Source organism: Leptopilina heterotoma, unplaced genomic scaffold (assembly GCF_015476425.1).
Source record: "Leptopilina heterotoma isolate Lh14 unplaced genomic scaffold, ASM1547642v1 Lhet_177, whole genome shotgun sequence".
Lineage (NCBI taxonomy): Eukaryota > Metazoa > Arthropoda > Insecta > Hymenoptera > Figitidae > Leptopilina > Leptopilina heterotoma.
The window spans coordinates 1,593,376-1,613,545 of NW_025110893.1; the positions used below are offsets into that span (position 1 = coordinate 1,593,376).

General features: G+C 27.5%; 1 long non-coding RNA gene across 2 annotated transcripts in view; it reads left to right on the forward strand.

Moving 5' to 3' along the window:
• The window catches only part of LOC122499891, a 44,145-nt gene extending 31,982 nt beyond the window's left edge, over positions 1 to 12,163 (forward strand). For both annotated transcript variants that reach the window (XR_006301395.1, XR_006301396.1), the window contains one exon: positions 11,974 to 12,163. This is a non-coding gene — a long non-coding RNA (uncharacterized LOC122499891). The remainder of the gene's footprint in view (positions 1 to 11,973) is intronic.
• Positions 12,164 to 20,170: the final 8,007 nt, after the last annotated feature.

Genomic DNA, 20,170 nt, shown 5'->3' on the forward strand with positions numbered 1-20,170 from the left:
TTTTTTATTTCCCCTTTTTATTTATCTCTACTTTTTCTAGTTGTTAATTTTAGAATAAAAGTTGAATTAATTATCCAATTTGTGACTCTACACACTTTTTCTCACATTTATTTTTAAATATCTTTAAAATATATTGTAAAATTATTAGGAACATCAACTGTTCAGGGCTCGAACCAGTGAAAGTATTTTAGAATATACGGACTTTACGGACCAAAAATAAAAAATTACTGACGAATTACTAACTAAAATATAACCAGTTCAAACCAAATAAGAAAATATTTTACTTAAAACTGCAAATAAAATTTTTCATACCTATAAAACATGAATAACTATAAAACTATAATTTATTTATCAGAATTTAAATATTACTGTCAATATATTTTTAATTCAATTTCTTGAAAGAATTAAATTATTTTCAAAAATTGTAATCAAATTGTTTTTAACAATTCAATTTATTTTCAAAATAATTTTAATAAAATTCTTCGTAGAAATTTCATTAATTTCTATAATTTATAAAAATTCAATTATTTTCAATATCTACTATTTCAATAAAATTTCACAAAAGAATTCAATTAGGTAATAAATTTATGGAAGATGTTTAGTTAAAAACACGAAGAAAAATTCAATTTTGTAAAAGTTACAAATTATTGGAAAAATTCAATTATTTTCAAGAGTAATAATATTCTTCGCAAAAATTAAATATTCTTCAAAAGAAATAAAATTCTTCTTAGGGATTCAATTATTTTCAAAAATAACAAAATTTTTTACTGAAATTCAATTCTTTTTAAACGTTTTAATAAAATTTTTCGCAATAATTCAATTATTTTCATAAATAATAACATTCTTCTCTGGAATTCAATGACTTTTGAAAATTTTAATAAAATTCTTAACCATACTATTCAATTATTTTCATAAATAATAAAATTCATCGCAGGATTTCAATTATTTTTAATACGATTTTACAGGAATTGATCAAAAAATGTAATTATTCTTAAAAAATTAATTTCAATTCCTCGAAAAAATTAATTATTTAAAAAAATGTTTTTTAACAATTTTTTTAGAAGAATTCAATTATTTAGAAAAATATTAGAATTTTTCACATGAATTCAATTATATATCTAAATATTTTAATAAAATTGACCGAAAGAAATCAATTATTTTAAATACAATTTTAATTTTTAATTAAATTTTTTTGAAATAATTCAATTATTTTTTGAGATTTTAATAAAATTCTTCTCAAGAATTCAATTATTTACATAAATAATTCTTCGAAAGAATTCAATTCTGTCGATAAATAACAAAATTATTCCCTAAAATTCAATTATTTTAAGGCATTTTAATAAAATTCTTTGCAAAATTCAATTATTTTTAAAAGTAATAAATTTTTGTTTGGAAATTTAATTATATTAAAAAATTCTAATAAAATCGTTCGCAAGAATTCAATTATTTTCATAAATTATAAAATGCCACACAGACATCCAATTATTTACAAAAATATTAAATTTTTTTACAGGAATTCAATTGTTTTAAAATATTTTAATAATAAAACTCATTGCTGAATTTCAATTATTTTTAATACAATAAATTTTAATCGAATTTTTCGAAAAATTTAATTATTCTTAAACATTTTATTAAAATTCGCCAAAAGAATTCAATTATTTAAAAATTTATTGATAAAATTCTTTATAAGAATTCAATTTTAAGAAATATGAAATTAATGATTAAATTTTTTTTGTATTTAAATAATTTAATTCTAGTAGAATTTTCTAATCAAAATTTATTTGAAAATGAATTTCAGTTGAAATTTTAGATTATAATAATTTTTTAATTTGAATGAATTTAAACAGAAATTTTAAAGAACTTAGATTTTTGAAAAATTTTAATAATTTAAATTTAAATTTTATTTTAAAACACAAAAAAAATTGAATTTGAGAAAAGTTTCGAATGTTTGCAGAAATTTAATGATATGTTTCAAAAATTTTAAAAATTCTTGTCAAAGTTTCAATTATCCTTAAATATTCTTCGCAAAAATTAAATATTGTTCAAAAGTAATAAAATTCTTCTTAGGAATTCAACTATTTTCACAAATAATAACATTCTTCGTAAGAATTAAATTATTTTTAACACAATTTTAATCGAATTTCTCGGAAAATGTAATTATTCTTAAAAATTTTATTAAAATTCGTTGATAGAATTGAGTTATTTGAAAACTTGTTGATAACGATTCTTTATAAGAATTGAATTTTAAGAAACATTCAATTATTCAATAAATTACTTATTTTTGTATTTAAATAATAAAATTGTCGTAGAATTTTCTAATTATAATTGATTCAAATATGAATTTCAGTTAAAATTGTAGATAATTGAATTTCGAGCTTTGAATGTTTGAATTTTTCATACTTTTAACTGAAAGTTGTCTAGATTTAATTTTTTTGAAAAAGTTGAATTGAATTTTTTCAAGTTATTTGAAGTTTTTATTTTCTAATATTTGATTGAATAATTTCCGAATAATCGATGAAATTTCGTAAAATTGAATTGTAAACAAAAGGATTTGAAAATGTTGAAAGAAATGTTTTAAAAATGATTAATAATAATTAATAATAATTAATAACAATTAATTTAAAGAAGAATTTTAGTTAAAAATTTTGGAAAACAATAATTGAATTAAAATGATAATATTAATTTTGATTAAGTTACACACTGTTAAAAAAGATTGTAAATTTACAATACTTTCATACAAAAAGTGATTGAAAATTTACAAATATTGTATATGAAATAATTTCAAAAACGCGTGTTTGAAAGATTTGTAAATTTACAATATTTTCAAACAGAAGTGTTTGAAATTTTCAAAAATTTTTGTATGGATTAACTTCAAATACATATGTTTGAAAGATTTGTAAATTTACAATATTTTCAAACAAAAGTGTTTGAAATTTTCAAAAAATTTTGTATGGATTAACTTCAAATACATAAGTTTGAAAAATATGTAAATTTACAACTTTTTCATAAAAAAGTGTTTGAAAAATTTATGTGTAAAATAATTCAATACACATATGTTTTAAAATATTGTAGGTAAATTTATAACTTTTTCATTGAAAAGTACTTAATTGAAATTTTTTTGAGTTTTTATACGAAATTGCTTCAAACATATGTGTTTAATAATTCTCTAAATTAGTTTAAAACATTATTTATAAGTAAATACATTTTCAAATGTTGAAATAACTAAAAATTTTTTTAATCAATTTAATTAGTTAAATTTGACAAAACTTATTAAGAGAATAAAACATTTTGGATGATATAATATAATTAATTAATATAGTTAGTTATTTTGTACAGATTAAAATTTAAAAACTGCTAAATTAAATAGAAAAATATTTTTCCATAAAAAATCTGCTGTTCATAAAGTATTGTTTAAATATTTCTAAAACATCTTAATACATATCATAAATTTAACAGAAACGTGAAGAGAAAAAAAGTAAAGAATACAAGAATCGGTTGGTGAAGAATTTTAAAGATATTGAATCTTTAGAAATTTAGAAGTAGTCAAAAAAAGGGAATGGTCCACATGTTTCTCACTACTGATACTTTGCAAGAGATTTTCATAGCCTCCCTTGGTCGAGCGCGTCTAGGCGCAGCTCTCAAGGTTGATGGCTCCATACAAGACACACTATACACAGACAACACTATATACGACTAAGGGTTCAAATCGTAGTGTCGAATTTCCGTAAAAATGCCAATGAAACTTTTTTTTAAATTAATTTACATTTATTGTAACATATCAAAACACAATATAAACAGTTTATATAGATTTTTCATTTAAATATTTAAATCGTTTTTGTATTTCAAACAGATTTGTTTGAAATTTCAAACAAAACTGTTTGAAGTTTCAAACAAAACTATTTGAAATTTCATTCAAACACTTTGTATTCATTTTCCAAAGAATAATTTGAAAATTTTAAAGAAATGTGTTTTAAAATTTAATACGAAAATTTGTATTAAATTTAAAAATGTGTGTTGTAGTTTTTCAAAATTGTATATGATAATTGCTTCAAACATTTTTGTATAAAATTTGGAACAAAAATTTTTAACAGTGCAGTAACAATATTGTTATAATATAAAATAATGATTTTATCAGTCGGTCATTTTTAATTATTATAAAATATGAAGAAATCGATTGCTCTGAGTCGAAGACTCGGAGTGATCGATTTCTTTATGTTTTATAACATTTTTTTATAAGTTGTTTAATTTTAAAAAGGTTAGAATTAAAAATTTTGTTAAATATAACTGTAGTTTTAAAAACCTGGAAAAATTCCGTTTTTTAACCTGGAAAACCTGGAAAAGTCAGGGAATTTGAAATGAGAAGCGTGGCAACCCTGTTAGCGAAATTAGTTTTTTTTTTTTGATGATTTTCCTAACAGTTTGCATGATTGTTTATTTGATACACTATCCGATAGTTTTTTTTAATAGTCTGTCTGATGGTTTTTGTAAATGGTTTTTTTTCGATAGTTTGCAATGCAGGTGATGAAAAATGAACAGTAGCGAAAGGATAATTTTGTGGTTGGAAATAAGTTTTTTTTTGTTCATATAATGGAGACACACAGACACAAACACGGTGCGCGCCTGCGGGTCTTGTGTGATCGGATCTAATTAAGGGCTCTCGGTGGGAGTTAGATTATAACCAGTATTAACTGAACAATGTAATCAACAGCAGGTGTTCGTCGATACAACGGCAAGTGATAGCTTTCAGAACCAGAGTCTCTTCAGGGGTGGAACCATTATACGCTCCATCATAACCAATAATTTACGTACACTGTTGCGCTCACCCGTCCATATCTCGAAAGATCCAATTACTTTAGACCCGTTTTAATTACAATTGTCTTCTAATATCCCGTTTGATTAAAACATCCATTAAAAGGTTCAATTAAATAGAGATTATGTTTGATAATTCAATTTGTATTGGGATCAATTTTTTGGGATTCGAAAGCTTTTGATTTTGGTGAATGATGATTTCCTGGTTTTCTCAGAGGGGTTAATTGTTGCTCAATGAAAACGGAAGGACTTCGAGGTCTTCTAGTTTCATTAAATGATAATCTATTAATCTAATAAAACCAAAAGGTGAGTTAGAAGGTTTTCGTCTATTGTCGTTCTAGATTCCCCGAACGGTAATCTCCTAATTATGATTTAACAAAACCAAAAGGTTCTTATTTGTCGTTTTCCCATAAATATTTAGAGAAACCAATAAGATTTTTCCTTTCATTTAATAAAACTCCTCCCTTTTCTCCAAACTGGGAAAAATTTTTGGTTCTTTGTCTTTGAGGAGCGATTCATCTTGTTCCGGAGTTCGAGTATTCGGTTGAGCAGGTTCTCGTGAGTGGAGTGAAGGTGTGTCGATGGTTTTGCGGATACTGGGTGAGGGGGGTCTCGAGCCGAATGGTCAGCTGGCGCCAGCATCCTGTCAGACTCTCCGCTTCCAACTTCTACCTACCAAAATGCATCTTGCTTCATTAATCTTGCTTTATGGTTGCCGCTACACCTAAATCCCTCGCAACACCCTTCTTGGCATTTTGGAGAATGGGGGGTGGCTGTGAAACAATAGACCACTCGTCAAGCTGACGATCGATAAACCAAAGGCTCGATTCCATCGTCAATTTAACACGTTCCTTGTGGGATTGTGTGCTTACTTCTCCCCACCAGATATACTCTTCCTTCAATCAGGATAGTTGATTGAGTCATTAGCAATACTTTCCGTCTCGTCAGCATCTTCTTGCTGCGTGAAAATTTTATCTCGACGAGTGCTAACATCAGTTTTGTAATTGATCGCGTCTTTAATTTCATCTGCTGCTTCTTCTTCTCATATTGAAATCTACTCTTCGACTAACTTTTCCAAAATTAAATGGTTGTCATAAATTTCTTTATTTTGTCCTAAACAGTATAAATAATTGTTTAGACTACTGTTGGCGTTGGGCTTTGCAATTTCAAATTTCAAAACACTGAAAATAAATCGAACTAAAGAATTACAAGACGTGAATTTTGGCAAATGGTGAAATTGCAATGCGGATCAATTCCTTCACTGCGAGAGCTATTTACTCATTCGTTATTCAAAAAGCTCATCGTTGATTCGTCGTGCATATGAAACATTCGATTCCACATGCTCGTTAAACTCGAAAGTACATATTGTCACGTTGAACAACTAATTATTGTTGAAAGCAGTTTGGATTTATTTCAGCATCGAGGAAAACTGACTTAATGTTCATACACAAATATAGTTTTGATAAATTTGACATTCTCTGATTGTTATTCGTTTATGGATTGCTCTCAGCGATAATTATTGCGTGAGGTTCACAGTGATTTGAAGTATGAAATTTAGTGTCAAAGTGGAAAAAAGCAATAAACAAAAATAGTTTTGTTATATCCTTTGATTTGGGATTTTGTGTCAACGACGTTGTCTCGAGAGAATAAAAAGTAGATCTTGACTCTCTTTCTGCGATGATGGCAAGTTCAAACGAACTTGTATAGGTACTAATAGTTGATAGCCCACCAACGATCAACAACCAATTGGTTCATCGTATTGCAAGCCCTCTCTTGTGATCACTGATGTAGTTTGATTGCGAACTGTTAAAGCGGTTGTGTAAATTGTCCAAGGCCGTTGGAATTTAACGGACACGAACTGGTTATAAAGGGAATCGTTGAATTTCACCAGTGCACGTAAAAGAGAAGCTCTAGATTAAACCCAAATATACATTGAGATTGCAAAATTAAAATGTATTGCAGAGCAATTCTACTGTGACGAACTTTAGTTTTTATTTTGTAATTCTGTTGCGTTCTATTTTTAATTCTGTTGTTTTGTACTTCTGCTTTGAATTGTACTTCTGTTGAATTCTACTGGAGCAATTTTTACTACAATAATTTTTTTACTACAATAATTATATTGGGTCCATTGTATTTATCGTATTATACAGAAGTAGGTAGAAGATATATTGGAAGATTCCAATTTTGTAAATATTACTACAAGTCCAAAAATAGAACTGATTGTGTGACCGTTGTCCCTCTCTTGAAAATCGTTTCGTTTTTCGATTTGCTGATGGTCCTCTCATCACAGTTTGGAATTTATGAGGATTGTATCACTCTTGTCGATATATCCTCCTCTTTTTTTATCCTTTCAATTTTAGAAACTGCGATCGGACGATCATCGATTCCTTCCCGTGAGGGGAATTGAAATCCCCCTCCACCACCAGGAATGGATTCACGCCTGTATCCCGAGCCGAACTCAGGACTGGCAGTGCGATCGAGTTGTCGCATAAAACTGCCTACAATTTTCATTGTTTAAAATAAGATGAAAAGTCAAGAAAGCATTGGAGAAAATGAATGTTTTGTTGTAACTGAGGCAATTAGTACGGTCATCACCCCTCAGGTGCATGATACTTGGTCAGTTCATACTCCCGTGGTATATCATTAATATGAAATTAATGACATAGGCACATCGCAGTTAAACTGCAGAAGGCAAATGAATCTGTACATAACAGCCTCTTTCTGATTATTAATAAAATGCTAACTCTACGTCAGAAATAGCACGATATGCAAATGATTTTTTAAATTTCACGAAACTTAAGAAAATAATAGTTTAATATAAGAGCTAAATAATTGTAAAAGAAATTTTAAAAATATCTAAAATTGTAGGACTTTAACCACTTTTAATTTTGCATTGAATTTATTTCATTCTTTTATAACTTTTATAACTTTTGATGAATGAAACATGTATTTTTTTCAGAAAAATACGTATTTTTAAAAAATTGTATAAAATAAAAAGTTTTTTAATGTTTAAATATAAAAAAAGTAAAAATAAATTTTCTTTTATAGTTTTTTCAACTTTTGAGCCATTGTTTTTAATTTTTTCATAATAATCTGTATCACTTCATCCTTAATTAAAAAAAATTATTTTTGAATTAATTTGAAATTAATCAAAGTTTTAAAAATTATTTTTTTTAAATTAAGGTTGAAGTCATAGAGATTATTATGAAAAAATTAAAAACAATGGCTCAAAAGTTGAAAAAACTATAAAAGAAATTTTATTTTTACTTTTTTTATATTTAAACATTAAAAAACTTTTTATTTTATACAATTTTTTAAAAATACGTATTTTTCTGAAAAAAATACATGTTTCATTCATCAAAAGTTATAAAAGTTATAAAAGAATGAAATAAATTCAATGCAAAATTAAAAGTGGTTAAAGTCCTACAATTTTAGATATTTTTAAAATTTCTTTTACAATTATATTTAGCTCTTATATTAAACTATTATTTTCCCAAGTTTCGTCAAATTTTAAGAATCACTTGCATATTGTGATATTTCTCACGTGGAGGCGCCTAAAAATTAAATCAAAACATTAATTATCACAAAGGAATTCATTTTTCAAACTAAAACAACAAAACATTCAATATCCACATCCTGAAAATAGAACATATTTTTATCCCACATGCACAAAAATGTCGATTTCATATAGCAGACGACAGGGAGTATAGTCACTCATTTGTTCGACAGTATGAAAATAGTTGTTATTTTCATATAGTCGAACAAGTGAATGACTTTTACTCCCTGTCGCCTGCTATCCGAAATCGTCACTTTTGTGCATTAGGAATAAAAAATCATAATTAACAAGAAAACTAAGGCAGCCCAATTTGTTTACGATGAAGTATAACTTTTGTTCATCCTGCAGCAATTAAACATTTTACAAAAAGTGTTGTATTTTGTTTATTATTAAAGTTAAGAAGCTTAAAAAGGTCTGATTTAAAAGCACATATCCTGAGCTGTATAACAACAAAAAATAAATTTAAAAAAATAATTTTGTTACTTAATGTTCAGTAATTATATCACAAAGCAAAAAAATTAGCCTTTTTTCAACTGTTGATAACTCAAAAATGGATGGTTTAAAAAAATTTTTTTGAGTACATGAATTGTTCCTTTTTTATATTGAATTAGATTTTGAAGTTTTAATTGTAGAAATTCACAATTTATTCTCACTACAATAAACAAGCAAATTTAATATCCTATTTATTTAATTATTTTAATAATTTTAACTCAGCAATTATTTAAATAACTTTTGATAATGTAATTAAGTTTATTGTTTGTAAACTGATCAAAATTTATTTAAATAATTTATTGCTGAGTTAAAATTATTAAAATAATTAAATAAATATAGGACATTAAATTTGCTTGTTTGTTGCAGTGAGAATAAAATGTGAATTTCTATAATTAAAACTTCAAAATACAAAAAATGTAAAAAATTTTGTTTTCTAAAAAACAATTCTTTATATTTTTTTCCTAATTCTATATAAAAAAGCAACAAATTTATGTTCTCAAAAAAATTTTCAAACTAACTGCTTCTGAATTATCAACGATTGAAAACAATTGCTAATTTTTTTTTTTTGCTTTACAATATCATTACTTAAACATTAACAAAATTATTTTTTCAATTTATGTTTTATGTAGTTATAAAGCGCAGGATATGTGCTTTTCAATGAGACTTTTCTGAGCTTCTTAACAATTATAATAAACAAAATACAATATTTTTCTAAAGTGTTTAATTGCTGCAGGGTGGGCAAAAGTTATTTAACGGCACTGTATAACAAACACATGTGTGAACACACATTCATATACGCAGACACAAAACAGAAAAAAAGAACAAAACAAAATTTCAATTTCATAATTTTCAAAACATTGAAATTCTTATTATCGAAATTTAATTTTACATAATTTTCATATTTAAAAATACCATTGAACATATTGTTTAAATAGTCGAATTATTCTTTATCCTAATATTTATATAAGGTTTTTCAAGTTGGGTGGTGGAAAATTTAAGATGGATGCTAACTGTTGCACAAACATTGTATAGAAATATAAAAATAAATAGAAATGTTTGTGCAACAGTTAGCATCCATCTTGAATTTTCCACCACCCAACTTAAAAAACATTATATAACTATTAGGATAAAGAATAATTCGACTAATTGAACATTATGTTTAATGGTATTTCGAAATATGAAAATTATGTAAAATTAAATTTCGATAAAAATAATTTCAATGTTTTGAAAATTATAAAATTGAAATTTTATACAAAATCGTATGCATCTAAAAACCCTACATTATATCCCTACTCTTCGAAAAATATGTTATCAACCTTCAGGTGCATGATACTTTGTACACCAGTCATACATTATAGAAAGTTTTTTTTTAAATTTCAATAATAAATATTGAAATTCAGTACTTAAATTTGCAAATTAAAGAAAACATTAAAAAACCTTCAAAATGGTTTCGTAATAAAAAAAAGCAAATTAATAATGATCGGCCGCAAGAAAAATTAATTGATTCCAAAACTGGTCGCGACTGTGTAAGGGTCAACCCTTCACAGCCGTACACCACACCAGCCTCAAAATCAAATAATTTTACCACCAACAGATACACTTATTGCTTTCCTAGTTTGCACTAGGCGGATAATAATTTTAATATATCATGTTGTCCCTAAGGTACGCGAGTACGAACAGAAGGATTTCTTTGATATGAAATTATATTTTATTTATAACAATACTAAATAGTAAAAATATTTAGATTCACAATAAGGAAATAATGATTTTAATGAATCTTTTTGTCCCTAAGGTACACGAGTATAAACGTTAAAGAACGATTTCTTTGATATAAAATTAATAATATAATAATCTGCCGGAAGCAAAATCAATTGATTCCAAAACTGGTCGCGACTGTGTAAGGGTTAACCCTTCACAGCCGTACACCACACCAGCCTCAAAATCAATTAATTTTACAACCAACAGATACACTTATTGCTTTCCTAGTTCGCACTAGGGAAATAATGATTTTGATAAATCGTGTTGTCATAAGGTACGCGAGTACGAACGTTAAAGAAGGATTTCTTTAAAATAAAATTATATTTTATCTATATCAATACTAAATATTAAAAATATTCAAATTCGCACGAGGCAAATAATTATTTTAATAGATCGTGTTGTCCCTAAGGTACGCCAGGACGATTGTTAAAATACTAAATAATGAAATTGAATATTCAGATGATGTCCATAAAGTATTTTACGACCTTTAAAATTTTATAAAATGTAAGTGGAAATGCCATTCACTATAGATATTTTCGTTTAGTTATATTTAAGGTGAAAGCTTTATATTTACAAGAAAAAGAAAAATGAAAGGGGCCCCATCCATCGCCCCCTTCTGTGAGTTACATCTCAAAAAATAAAATAAAAATTATTATTTTCTTAAAAAATTTAATTTTATATTATTAAAAATTTTAAGATAATAAAATTAACTCTCCAAATAATTATTTTTGTGAATCGTTTTGTCCCTACGGACATTTAATGTTTAGATTCGCACTAGACTTGAATAAAATGAACTATATTTTTAGAATTATTTTGTGAGACAATTGTATTGTGTCTTTTTGTAAAAGCTTTAGTAATACATTTTATTTTATCTCCCCTGCAAATTATTTCTGCACGTATTTACAATGTTTCGTGATATCATCATAGGGTTTTTTTTTAATTATTTTTTTTGATTTTTTTTTACTTAAAATTAATAACAATAAATAATAATTTTTTTGTATTTTTCCTTATTCTTATTTGATAATGCCAAAATAATTGATCAAAATTATCATATTAAATTATATAACACTTTTTTCAATATTTTCTTTAAGATGAAAATTTACAAACTGTTTTAAATACTTTTTTTTTTAAAGTTGAAGAAAATGTGTCTCATTTCTCATGGGGAACGTAGATTTAAAATAATAAATTCATATTAACGCGAGCCAGACACATTTTATATTATTCGAATAAAACTTTTGTACAATGGAAACACAATTATTCACGTTTAAGAATAATGAGATATTTAACATTATTTACAAATTATTGTTTTCTATTTTTTACGATAAATGTCTATACTGCATATTCTTTTTTTGTTTCAGATGCAGTAAATTTCCTTACTAGCACTATGAAGACGAGTTTAAAATTTTTCAATGGTAGGATTTAGCAGTGAATTTTTGAAAAATTATCATCTTGGACAATGGAATTGCGAAGTTGTGAAATGTAAAATTACGTGAATTTTGAATTATTACATTTTTCATTGTAGAAATAAATGTCTAATGGCTGGAAAAACTGTTGGTTTGGGTATATCATTGCCGGTTAATAATCCCTCCAAGTACAACCCAATATTAAGAATATTACGTCCAGCGTTAATATCCCTCTCCCACATTACATTGCAATTTTTGCATAAAACATATCTATGTGTCGTTTTTGATACAAAACATTCTTCATTGCAATTGGAACATTGTTTTGTTGTAAACGCTTCATGGACAACCATTATTTTTAATTTATCTTCGCCATATTCTTTCGATTTCTTCATTAAAAGACTATTAATTTTATTTATTTTGCTAAAATGATGGCCTTTTATAAATGAAGGTATGTTTGTTTGGCCGATCACAACTAAACATGGATTTTCTTGAACATTGCCAATTAAAAAATTGACAATTCTATCGAATTCTTCCTCCTTTTTTATCATTTGTCTCCACTTGAAATGTTGAAAACAACTTCTTAGTAAAGTTGGTTGAGAGCACTGAAATATTGCAATGCGATATTTTGCAATATTTAAATAGTCGTAGGGATTATTTAAATTAATATTTTTAAAATTTACATTATTATTTATTATTGCACTTATTTTTGCACTCATTGATTTTGTTTTTCTCTTTTTTAACATTCTATTGTGTGGTGTTAATGTTCTGAACCTTAATGTTCTGTTATGAATGTAAATCGGAATGTCGTGTTTCTTATTATTTGAAGATGGCTTTGGAGAACCTAGTCTTAAAACACCAGCAAAAGCTGCTTTCTTGCCAGGATCTAATCCAATGAAACGCGAATAGTTTTTTTTTTTTAAAGAAGCAGATGCAATTTCTTCGAAATCAGCTTTTGTTGGTGCATTATTTTCTCTAAAAAAACCAACAGAAACTTTAACACCGTTTGTCACAATGAATTTTGGTATTTTATTTTTTTCTAAATTGTCAATATTAAATAGTTTATTAAATACAAATTCAGTTTTTTTATCGATATCTACATTTTTTGAATTTAAATAATCCCATTCTACTTTTTGTTCATCATTTCTATATCTTTTACCGTCTCTTTGAATGTATTGTAAATATGGAAAAACATCGCCCTTTAACACAGTATAAGAATAAACTTGATGCTGTATTCCTAGCCTTTTTATAGGGATTAATACAAAACTTCTTTCCATATTATCAACAAAATATTTTTGCATTCTTAGGAAAAAAGGGTAAAACTGTTTATAACAATTTCCATTATCCATTTGTTTAAAATCTAATTTTTCTCCCTGTAAAAGTGTTTGAAATATTTCATCCTCACATGTACCCTCCATTGCTTGATTAAATAGTACATTCACTTCTTCTTTAGATCTAATTTTCTTTTTTTTTTTTGTCACTCGATTTATATTCATTTTACATTGCTCCTGTGCAAGACATTTCTTTTGTGCAGGACATTTTTTTTTTGGAATTCTAATCTTTTTAAAATAAACATTATTCATTTCTTGATTCCTTTCTTTTTTCGATAATTGTTGTTTCACATTACTTGCAATCATTTTACGTTTTCTTTTATTTTTCTTTTTCCTCGAGTTTTTACTTCTCCTTGAATTTTTGTTTTTTCGTTTCTTTATTAACTTTTTTTTATCAACATCAATATTCATTTTATTTTCTTCTTCAAGAGGTAAGATGTAAAAAAAACGACGCAGCAAATTACTTCCCCGGTCTTTTATTACACGTTTTAAACACTCTTCATAATTTTGAGCAGCTTGCTTTACTAATTCCGATTTATACACACAATTATAATACTTTACCTCGCCGGTTAAAGTTTGATAAATTTCAAGCGCATTGTATAAATTTTCATGTCGTGCTTTTAAATCAGTAAACGATTTTGAATTTTGGTCTCTCTCAATGAAACATTCAAAAATTGTACTGATTCTTAAATTACCATTAATCCATTCGTTTAAAAATTTACCATCGGGTAATGTGAATAAATACTCACAAAAATAACTCGCTCTAATTGAAAGCGAACTAATAACTGCTACGTCATCAAGAATTTTCATATGAACAATTTCACTTTTTTTAATTCTATTTAATGAGCACTTTCTTATAAAAACATCTTCAGAATTATCTTTATTCTTTTTATTTGTTAATAATTTGCGGCCTTTAGTTATATCGCCTTCAACAATTTTTGCAAGTTTACTTGGATGTGCCATTTTTAAATAATTCAATAAGCAATTTAAAATAGCAATTGATAAATTGTAATTAAAAAAGAAGCCCAATAATTATCAGCCGGAAGTAAAATCAATTGATTCCAAAACTGGTCGCGACTGTGTAAGGGTTAACCTCCATAGCCGTACACCACACCAGCCTCAAAATCAATTAATTCAACAGCCAACGGATACACTTATTTAATCATGTTGTCCCTAAGGTACAAGAGTACGAACGTTAAAGAGGGATGTCATTAATATAAAATTATATTTTATCTATATCAATACTAAATATTAAAAATATTTAGATTCGCACGAGGCAAATAATGATATTAATGAATCCTGTTGTCCGTAAGGTACGCGAGTACGAACGTTAAAGAAGGATTTCTTTAATATAAAATTATATTTTATTTATATCAATACTAAATATTAAAAATATTTAGATTCGCAAGAGGGAAATAATGATATTAATGAATCATGTTGTCCCTAAGGTACGCGAGTACGAACGTTAAAGAACGATTTCTTTGATATAACATTAATAATAATAATAAGCCGGAAGCAAAATCAATTGATTCCAAAACTGGTCGCGACTGTGTAAGGGTCAACCCTCCATAGCCGTACACCACACCAGCCTCAAAATCAATTAATTCAAAAGCCAACGGATAGACTTATTTAATCTTCTTGTCCCTTAGGTACACGAGTACGAACGTTAAAGAAGGATGTCATTAATATAAAATTATATTTTACATTTTTCGATAGGGAATATTAAAAATATTTAGATTTGCACGAGGTAAATAATGATTTTAATTAATCCTGTTGTCCCTAAGGTACGCGAGTACGAACGTTAAAGAAGGATTTCTTTAATTTAAAATTATATTTTATCTATATCAATACTAAATATTAAAAATATTCAAATTCGCACGAGGCAAATAATGATTTTAATGAATCATGTTGTCCCTAAGGTACGCGAGTACGAACGTTAAAGAAGGATGTCATTAATATAAAATTTTAATTTATCTATATCAATACTAAATATTAAAAATATTTAGATTCGCACGAGGCAAATAATGATTTTAATGAATCATGTTGCCCCTAAGGTACAAGAGTACGAACGTTAAAGAGGGATGTCATTAATATAAAATTATATTTTATCTATATCAATACTAAATATTAAAAATATTTAGATTCGCACGAGGCAAATAATGATTTTAATGAATCATGTTGCCCCTAAGGTACAAGAGTACGAACGTTAAAGAGGGATGTCATTAATATAAAATTATATTTTATCTATATCAATACTAAATATTAAAAATATTTAGATTCGCACGAGGCAAATAATAATTTTAATGAATACTGTTGTCCCTAAGGTAAGCGAGTACGAACGTTAAAGAAGGATTTCTTTAATATGAAATTATATTTTACCTATATCAATACTAAATATTAAAAATATTTAGATTCGCACGAGGCAAATAATGATTTTAATGATTCTTGTTGTCCCGAAGGTACACGAGTATGTACGTTAAAGAACGATTTCTTTGATATAAAATTAATAATAATAATAATAATCTGCCGGAAGTAAAATCAATTGATTCCAAAACTGGTCGCGACTGTGTCAGGGTTAACCCTCCATAGCCGTACACCACACCAGCCTCAAAATCAATTAATTCAACAACCAACGGATACACTTATTTAATCGTGATGTCCCTAAGGTACAAGAGTACGAACGTTAAAGAGGGATGTCATTAATATAAAATTATATTTTATCTATATCAATACTAAATATTAAAAATATTTAGATTTGCACGAGGTAAATAATGATTTTAATTAATCCTGTTGTCCCTAAGGTACGCGAGTACGAACGTTAAAGAAGGATTTCTTTAATTTAAAATTATATTTTATCTATATCAATACTAAATATTAAAAATATTCAAATTCGCACGAGGCAAATAATGATTTTAATGAATCATGTTGTCCCTAAGGTACGCGAGTACGAACGTTAAAGAAGGATGTCATTAATATAAAATTTTAATTTATCTATATCAATACTAAATATTAAAAATATTTAGATTCGCACGAGGCAAATAATGATTTTAATGAATCATGTTGCCCCTAAGGTACAAGAGTACGAACGTTAAAGAGGGATGTCATTAATATAAAATTATATTTTATCTATATCAATACTAAATATTAAAAATATTTAGATTCGCACGAGGCAAATAATAATTTTAATGAATACTGTTGTCCCTAAGGTAAGCGAGTACGAACGTTAAAGAAGGATTTCTTTAATATGAAATTATATTTTACCTATATCAATACTAAATATTAAAAATATTTAGATTCGCACGAGGCAAATAATGATTTTAATGATTCTTGTTGTCCCGAAGGTACACGAGTATGTACGTTAAAGAACGATTTCTTTGATATAAAATTAATAATAATAATAATAATCTGCCGGAAGTAAAATCAATTGATTCCAAAACTGGTCGCGACTGTGTCAGGGTTAACCCTCCATAGCCGTACACCACACCAGCCTCAAAATCAATTAATTCAACAACCAACGGATACACTTATTTAATCGTGATGTCCCTAAGGTACAAGAGTACGAACGTTAAAGAGGGATGTCATTAATATAAAATTATATTTTATCTATATCAATACTAAATATTAAAAATATTTAGATTTGCACGAGGTAAATAATGATTTTAATTAATCCTGTTGTCCCTAAGGTACGCGAGTACGAACGTTAAAGAAGGATTTCTTTAATTTAAAATTATATTTTATCTATATCAATACTAAATATTAAAAATATTCAAATTCGCACGAGGCAAATAATGATTTTAATGAATCATGTTGTCCCTAAGGTACGCGAGTACGAACGTTAAAGAAGGATGTCATTAATATAAAATTTTAATTTATCTATATCAATACTAAATATTAAAAATATTTAGATTCGCACGAGGCAAATAATGATTTTAATGAATCATGTTGCCCCTAAGGTACAAGAGTACGAACGTTAAAGAGGGATGTCATTAATATAAAATTATATTTTATCTATATCAATACTAAATATTAAAAATATTTAGATTCGCACGAGGCAAATAATGATTTTAATGAATCATGTTGCCCCTAAGGTACAAGAGTACAAACGTTAAAGAGGGATGTCATTAATATAAAATTATATTTTATCTATATCAATACTAAATATTAAAAATATTTAGATTCGCACGAGGCAAATAATAATTTTAATGAATACTGTTGTCCCTAAGGTAAGCGAGTACGAACGTTAAAGAAGGATTTCTTTAATATGAAATTATATTTTACCTATATCAATACTAAATATTAAAAATATTTAGATTCGCACGAGGCAAATAATGATTTTAATGATTCTTGTTGTCCCGAAGGTACACGAGTATGTACGTTAAAGAACGATTTCTTTGATATAAAATTAATAATAATAATAATAATCTGCCGGAAGTAAAATCAATTGATTCCAAAACTGGTCGCGACTGTGTCAGGGTTAACCCTCCATAGCCGTACACCACACCAGCCTCAAAATCAATTAATTCAACAACCAACGGATACACTTATTTAATCGTGATGTCCCTAAGGTACAAGAGTACGAACGTTAAAGAGGGATGTCATTAATATAAAATTATATTTTACATTTTTCGATATGGAATATTAAAAATATTTAGATTAACACTAGGGAAATAATGATTTTAATGAATCCTGTTGTCCCTAAGGTACGCGAGTACGAACGTTAAAGAAGGATGTCATTAATATAAAATTTTAATTTATCTATATCAATACTAAATATTAAAAATATTTAGATTCGCACGAGGCAAATAATGATTTTAATGAATCATGTTGTCCCTAAGGTACAAGAGTACGAACGTTAAAGAGGGATGTCATTAATATAAAATTATATTTTATCTATATCAATACTAAATATTAAAAATATTTAGATTCGCACGAGGCAAATAATGATATTAATGAATCCTGTTGTCCGTAAGGTACGCGAGTACGAACGTTAAAGAAGGATTTCTTTAATATAAAATTATATTTTATTTATATCAATACTAAATATTAAAAATATTTAGATTCGCACGAGGCAAATAATGATTTTAATAAATAGTGTTGTCCCTAAGGTACGCGAGTACGAACGTTAAAGAACGATTTCTTTGATATAACATTAATAATAATAATAATAAGCCGGAAGCAAAATCAATTGATTCCAAAACTGGTCGCGACTGTGTAAGGGTCAACCCTCCATAGCCGTAAAATTATATTTTATCTATATCAATACTAAATATTAAAAATATTTAGATTCTCACGAGGCAAATAATGATTTTAATTAATCCTGTTGTCCCTAAGGTACGCGAGTACGAACGTTAAGGAAGGATTTCATTAATTTAAAATTATATTTTATCTATATCAATACTAAATAGTAAAAGTATTTAGATTCGCACTAGGCAGATAATGATTTTAATAAATCGTGATGTACGCGAGTACTAACGTTAAAGCAGGTTTTTTTTTAAATAATATTTTATCTATTTCAATACTAAATATTAAAAATACTTTGATTCGCAGTAGGCAAATAATGATTTTAATAAATTATGTTTTTTTAAATTACATTTTACCTATTTGAATAGTAAATGTGGACGTCCACATGAAAAGGTCCCATCCCAAGTGCGAAATGCCAAGACTGCAAAAACGGCCCATTATTGGTTCAGTAATGTCTGCCGAGAATTGGCAGTAGTTACTGGGCCATTACTGGTGTTCAAAACGTCCCATTGATGGGCCAATGATGGCACCGATGGTCAGATTTTCAAATTTTTCAAGATTGGGCCAGCTCTCGGCCCAATAATGGCACATTCACGGCAAAGTTGATCAATCTTTAATGGCAAAATTCAATTGCCAGTGATGTGACGATGATCGGCCCATTAATGGCACTTAATGGCAAACATTTTGTGTCTTTAATGGCAAATTATAATTGACAGAATTGGGGCGTAGCTTGGCCCAATAACGGCACATTATTGGCAAAGTTGCTCAATCTTTAATGGCAAAAGACAATTGCCAATGATGTGACGAAAATCGGTCCATTAAAGGCACATTAGTGGCACTTTAATGGCAAACATTTTGTATCTTTCATGACAAATTATAATTGACAGTATTGGGGCGTAGCTTGGCTCAATAATGGCACATTCACGGCAAAGTTGATCAATCTTTAATGGCAATATTCAATTGCCAGTGATGTGACGAAGATCGGCCCAATAATGGCACATAAGTGGCACTTTAATGGCAACAATTTTGTGTCTTTGATGGCAAATTATAATTGCCAGAATTGGGGCGTAGCTTTGCTCAATAACGGCACATTATTGTCTAACATTTAGTATCTATGACGGCAAATTATAATTGCCAATATTGGGACGTAGCTCGGCCCAATAATGGCACAGTATCGGCCAGTGTAGTGTAGCTTATAAGAACCCTTTTGCTTCCTCGACTTCAAGTCAGAGTAGCAGAGTGGTCAGAGTGTTAGGCTGTGGTGCGTCAGGTTCAGGTATCGATCCCCGCGAGCGGTAAGAATTTTTCAAATATTTGTAAGTTTGCGTTTAATTTAGGGAAATAAGCTGTATAAATATTATAAATTAATTAGTTAATTAAGTAAAAAATATATTTTTTTTAATTTTGTCAACACTGGGGAGTAATGGCAGCCAATAATGGACCATTAATGTTTACCGAGAATCGGCCGATGATTGGCTGCCGACGGCCTACCGCGGTTAACCTCCCGACAGTCGGGCCACTATTGTCTGCCAAGAGTAGGCACTGACTATGCCGTCACTGGGCCAGTTTTGGGCCGTTTTTAA